The following is a 6,000-nucleotide window of genomic DNA, read 5'->3' as shown; positions in this document are numbered from 1 at the left end:
TAGGTGCCTGCCACAAAGCCTGGCTATTTTTTTTTTTTGTAGTTGACTTCATTGTTTAGCAGGCCTGGGCCTGTTCAAACTCACCAGTCTTGGTGTATGTGGCCGGGGCCCTAACCTCTGAGCTACAGGCACTGAGCCTATTGATCCTGTTTTTAAAGATCAAAACGAAGGCTGCCAACTCCTGGACTCAAAGCATCACATAAAACAAGCTCTCCCAGGAAGGGGGCTCATAGACTTGTCATTTCTCCCTCTTCCTCCTCCAAAACCTTTGGTGAGCCTCTGCATGTGCCAGGTCCAGCTGGAGCCACCAGAACAAGGTCACTCTGATACAGGCAGCTCTTGCTGCCCAGAGAAGCTGGAAATTTGAGTTCCGTGTGAAAGCTTTCAATTTTTAAATGTTGGCTCCCTTTTATTTTATTTCACAACTCTGAGGGGCAAATAAAATACAGCTGTGGGCAAGCTAAGCCCTTGGGCTACCACTCGCTGCCTCTGGTGTGGTGGATAAAGTCCATAAAGTCAAGGCTTTTGTGGTGCCAGGCTAAACAGAGCCACTCGCTAGCTGTGTGTCCCTGGGTGGGTCGGCTTCCCTCTCTGAGCCATCTGTGGAATGGAAGTTACCTAGAAAGTAACGTGACCTTCTCATAGGCCTGTCCAGACATGCAGCAAGTACTTACTGGTGGGGGCGTGTGGGCCAGATCCTGAGAGAAGGGGAAGGAGCAGGCGTGGAGTGAGAGAGCACATCGCACACGTGCTTCAGCACACCCCTGCCCTGAGAGGGGTGTCCCAGGGCTGGGAAGAGACTGAGGAGCCAGGAGCCAGCCCTGGCCGGCTCTTCCCTTGCACCACACCAGGATTGCAGGGAGGACACCCAGATGGTAGGATAACCCTGCTGGTCCCACATGGCTTGGGCATAGCAGCCTGGGATGAGTCGGTGGTAGGTGTGAAGAGCTCGGGTGCCTGATGCTTGTAAGTGGTGCGGACACCTAGTGCCGTCGACCTTGCAGATTCTCTTCCACCTCTGCCACCCCCGTGAGAAGGCCTGTGAGAAGGTCATGTTACTTTCTAGGTAACTTCCATTCCACAGATGGCAAAACCAGGGCTCAGAGAGGGAAGCTGACCCGCCCAGGGAAACACCAAGATCAACCCCTCCTCCTCAGCCTACCCAACACGAGGAAAAGGAGGGTGAAGACATTCAGGATGGTGGAGATGGCTTCACAGATGAGTGGGGGGTGCCACGGTGTCTCAAAGGACCTTCGTGTCACCATGCTAGTGTGTTTCTGGGCACTATGCTGGGGTGGAAATGGTGTGATATGCCAGTGTCAAGGTGCGTTCATGGGCACTGGTATGTAGAGGGGCTCTACATACGTTGATCCCCCCATCTATCAATTGGGGGTGACAAGAACGCTCCTGCCTGCTGTTGACGGTTACAACGCTTTTGTAAGGATCAGTAAAGTATCTCGCAGTGGCACACTGTGGGGCGTCTTCAGCTATGGCAGCCATTACATCATGCCCTGGGCTGAACAACCACCTGAGGACTAGCTGGGAGGCTACTTCAGGGCAGAGGTCTGCAGAGGGGCCCACGGGGATGAGGTGGGAGCCAGTGAGGATGGGGAAGTTGGCGAGGCGGCTATCTTTAGCATCTTCCTTCACAGCCTAGTGAAGCGGGGCGGGTAGTGGGGGGAGGGTGCGGAGGGCCCACTTCTCCACAGTCATATGAGCCCAGCGCCCTGCAGGCTGGCTAGCTGTCGTACCCATCTCCAATGCCTACCTGTCTGCTGCCACCTCAGAGAAGCATGCCCTGCCACCCCAGGGCCCACTGCAGGCCCCTATGAGGTGAGGGTGCCGTGGTGGCTGATTGGAAACGGTGTCCCTTCCAAACCTATTGCCTTCTCAGCCCTCCAGCAGTTACTGTCTGGAACCTGGACTTGAATCCCTTCTTCACCACTCCTGAGTCTGACCGGAGGGGCTACACTTACCTCTCTGGGCCTGTTTCCTCCTTGGGGAAACAGGTGCTAACAGTAGCCCTGACTCATGGGGCTGTTAGGGTCATTCTGTGAGATGGGAGAATCCAGTGTGTCTGGCCAAGAACATTCTAGGCACCTAAGAACCTTAGAGAAAACTCTGAGCCAATCTGGGTCTCATTTTCCCCATCAGTGAAATGGGAATGGTGGTTGTAAGGATTGGATAAGGTGTCTCTGAAAGAGTCTAGCAGGAGGGTTAACACAATGAGTGCCTCACTCCTCCTTGAGCAGAAATATGCTTACGTCCCCAGTAGCCTAGAGTCAGGGTGAAGAAACGCTTGAATCCCAGCCCCATCGGATATAACACTGTGGTGCTCCTGGGCAAGTTACTTATCTTCTCTCAGCCTCAGTTTCTTATCTGCAAAATGGGGGAAAAATAGAACCTGCCTCAAGGAGTGATCCTGAAGATTCTGAATTTATATAAAGTGTCAGTGCCTGACACGGACCGAGATATTGAGGCTTATCACCACCTACCAGCTCGGCACTGCCTCAAAGCAAATGTGTGCTGCTGGTCAATGTGGACAAGGTGCTGATGAGGTTGGACTCTGGAAGCTTCCTGGATGTTCCTTTCCTCCTCTGCTCTAACCCTTATCCACAGTTTTATTTTCTGTGATTTGAGTTACTTGCATTCAACCACACTCCAAAATTACTGCACAGAATATTTCAAGAATAAGCAATGCCTAAGTTTTAAATTGTGCGCCATTCTGAGTAGTATGATGAAATCTCGCACCAAATTGACTCATCCCTTGGTCCAGTGTCTCCATAATGTAGACACTGTCTCGTTAGTCACTTCATGGCCTTCTCAGTGATCAGATTGGGAAAACATAGTGTAATTAGGGTTGGGTACTATTTGCGGTTTCAGGCATTCACTGGGGGCCTTGGCAGGTATCCCTGCAGACGAGGGGACTATACAGTACAATTCCGCATCTCACAAGATTTGGGTCAGGCCTTGCTCCTCTCACCAGGCTAGCCTGGGCTCCTGAGCCTGCTCCTGAATAGAAAGAAGCTATCTGGGCTCCTGGGAGCTGGCCACGAGAGCCAGGCTGGGCTTAGGGAGTGCAGGCTGGGAACTGAGTGGAAGAGGGTGAGCTACCAGCAGCACGGGCTGGGCACTCAGGGCAAGGGACACCAGCCCAGGAGCATTGCTCCTGCGGGCACAACTATCAACAGGATCTGGGGCCAAGCATAGTTTGGGGTGATCTCACAGGGTGGCAGCCAGCCACACCTCTCCGCGCCCCCCTTAGCCATCCCCGGTGAGCCAAGTGAAGTCACCGGCTCTGTCCTGCCTTTTAAGGCAATGGCGGCTCCCACCACCACCTCCCTGTTCCCACTTGCTCAGAAATTCCCAGCAGGTATTTTCTTTTTTCTTTTTGTCAGGAGGAATGGAATGAGACTCCTTATTTTGTCACCGCAGGATTCTGGTGAGGCCTGTCTGTGTGCTGGTGAGGAAAGCGTGACAGGAAACACATGCCAACAGCCACCTGGAGACACACACTCAGTGACATGCACGGGCGCAGAGGCAGAAACCAGCCGCCCCGCCCACCACAGGCCCGAAGAAATTCTGGGGACCCCTGCAGGCCCCAACTCAGGGACAGCCAGCCACATATACAAGCACAGGTGAGACTCAAGAGGTACAAAGACTCATGATAAGCACTTACTGAGCACCAACTATGTGCTGGGCTTTGTGCTCCACTGGCTCAGGATCTAGCAGGTAGCAAAGCAAGCAAAGCTTGCAGGGGTCCTCATACTTTTTAAACAGGGGGCCAGTTCACTGTCCCTCAGACCGTTGGAGGGCTGGACTATAGCTTAAAAAAAAAACTATGAACAAATTCCTATGCACACTGCATATATCTTATTTTGAAGTAAAAAAACAAAACGGGAACAAATACAATCACACCCCCGCATGTGGCCCACGGCCGTAATTTGAGGACCCCTGCTAGAGCCTCGATCCTGCCCCAGGGCCACTGCACCTGCTGCTGCCCTGCTTGGCTGTTCACCCCAGGGCTTCCAGGGCTGAATTCTTGACGTACTCAGGTCTCAGAGAAACCTCCCTCAACACCCTCCCCATTAACCTATATCCCAGTGGCCTGTTTTGTCTTCACAGCAGCTAGCACTTCTGCACTGTTCCTCTTGTTCCCCTGCTGTGTTTGCTGTCTGCCTCCCCAGCTGAAGCACAGGCCCCCTGTAGAGAAGGGCCTTCCCAGCACCTGCACCTTGCTAGGGTGCCCAGAGCAGGTACTCAAGAGCTTCAAGCTGATCCTGTATCTGTGTGACCAACTTCCCACCAACTTCCCAAAGCCCTGACTGCCCATCATTAACAGCTACAGTTGTCCCATGCACCTGCCAGGAGCCACTTTTCCTCATTTTTCTTCCCAACCACTGCTTGAGGGAGTGAACTACCAGTCTATTTCCTTAAACAGGTATGTTCCTTCTGGGTCAGGGTCTGTCACCCAGGGTAGGCCTGAATATCAAGCCAAGATTTGATGAGGTTGAGGCTCAGAATTAAGTTGGGATGTGCCCAAGGTCACCCCAGAGGACAAGGGCAGGGCAGAGATGATGGGCTTTAAGAGTGGTCAACAGGAAGAGCTCAGCCCTCTCAAGCAAGCCTGCCCAATAAGGGCTTTCTGTGCACTGGAGACATACATGGACAGGTGTTGAGTATGGCATCTGCCTCCACTTATGGCCTTCAAAGTGTGACCCTGGGTGCCTGTGTACAGTCCACATGCCTTTGTTCTCTGGTGCCCACGTGCAGTCACCCTGGCCATACTTTCACCTGGACACAAAGTCTTGGACAGGCCCAAGGCCTCTCCTACCTGGGCTGGACAGTTAACAGGGGGCCAAGGCCAACCTTAGGGGCTGACAGCTGGAATAAGCTGGGTCCCAACCAAGTCTGTTTTGTTTTTTTTTTTGTAGAGACAGTCTCACTTTATGGCCCTCAGTAGAGTGCCATGGCCTCACACAGCTCACAGCAACCTCCAACTCCTGGGCTTAAGCGATTCTCTTGCCTCAGCCTCCTGAGTAGCTGGGACTACAGGCGCCCGTCCCAACCAAGTCTTGAACCAGGGAAATTGAAAAGGCTCCCAGGGGCAACACCCAGACCAAGTGACTAGGTATCATGCCTGACCCTGCCACTGACTTAGGTGCCATGGCCTTCCATCAGTAGGTCTTAGGTCTTGACCCACTCCAGCTGTGCTCTTGACTCTTCAGGACTGTGGGGCATCCAATATGCTGGCAAGGGGACTTGGGACCTCCAGTAGGGATGCCCAGCCAGGTGCTGCTCTCACCCTCTGGTGGCTCCAGCCTGAAGTGCAGCTACAGCAGTCCAGGTCCTGGGTACAGGAGCCAGGAAAGAGCAGCACAGTGAAGAAGGTTCTGTAGGGCCTGTTCCCCCATGCCAAGATCAGAAGGGACAAGAGTAATGCTGAGCAGACATTTAAGGGATATTCCCAGATGGGTTCCTACTGCTCGTTCATTTACCTCACCCTGCCTCTGAACACTCTTGGTGACCTTGGGACATTTTGGGATCTCACTTCACTCCCATCCCCTGCTCACATGCTATCTCCCAGTCAGTAACCTGGCCTGGCACTAAGCCTGCAGCTGTACCCTGCACGTGGATTCTGTCCTCAGCTGTCTCCAACCCATCCAGATGGACAAACTGAGATGCAGTGTTAGAACCCAAGCAGACACACCAGACACTGTATCAGCAAAGGGGTAGTCAGCTAGGTCAGCAGGATGGAACACAGCACAGCACACAGGTGGTGGCAGCCTGGACTGGGACTGGAGAGACACCTGCTAAGCTGTGCCTCTGGTTTTTCAGAGGCCCTTCCAGGTAGAGCCTAAACAGCTTTAGCAAGGGCCCAAGCGCAGGTTAGTGCAGGAATGTCAGGGACCTGTCTGGGTTCCAAAGGTCACCTGACTTCCAGGTAGGCCAGAGGCTTTGACCAGCCAGCCACTTGCCAACATAATGAATCCTAGGCAG

This window comes from Nycticebus coucang, chromosome 3, assembly GCF_027406575.1.
Source record: "Nycticebus coucang isolate mNycCou1 chromosome 3, mNycCou1.pri, whole genome shotgun sequence".
NCBI classification, from domain to species: Eukaryota; Metazoa; Chordata; class Mammalia; order Primates; family Lorisidae; genus Nycticebus; species Nycticebus coucang.
Note: the sequence above shows the minus strand (reverse complement) of the source record.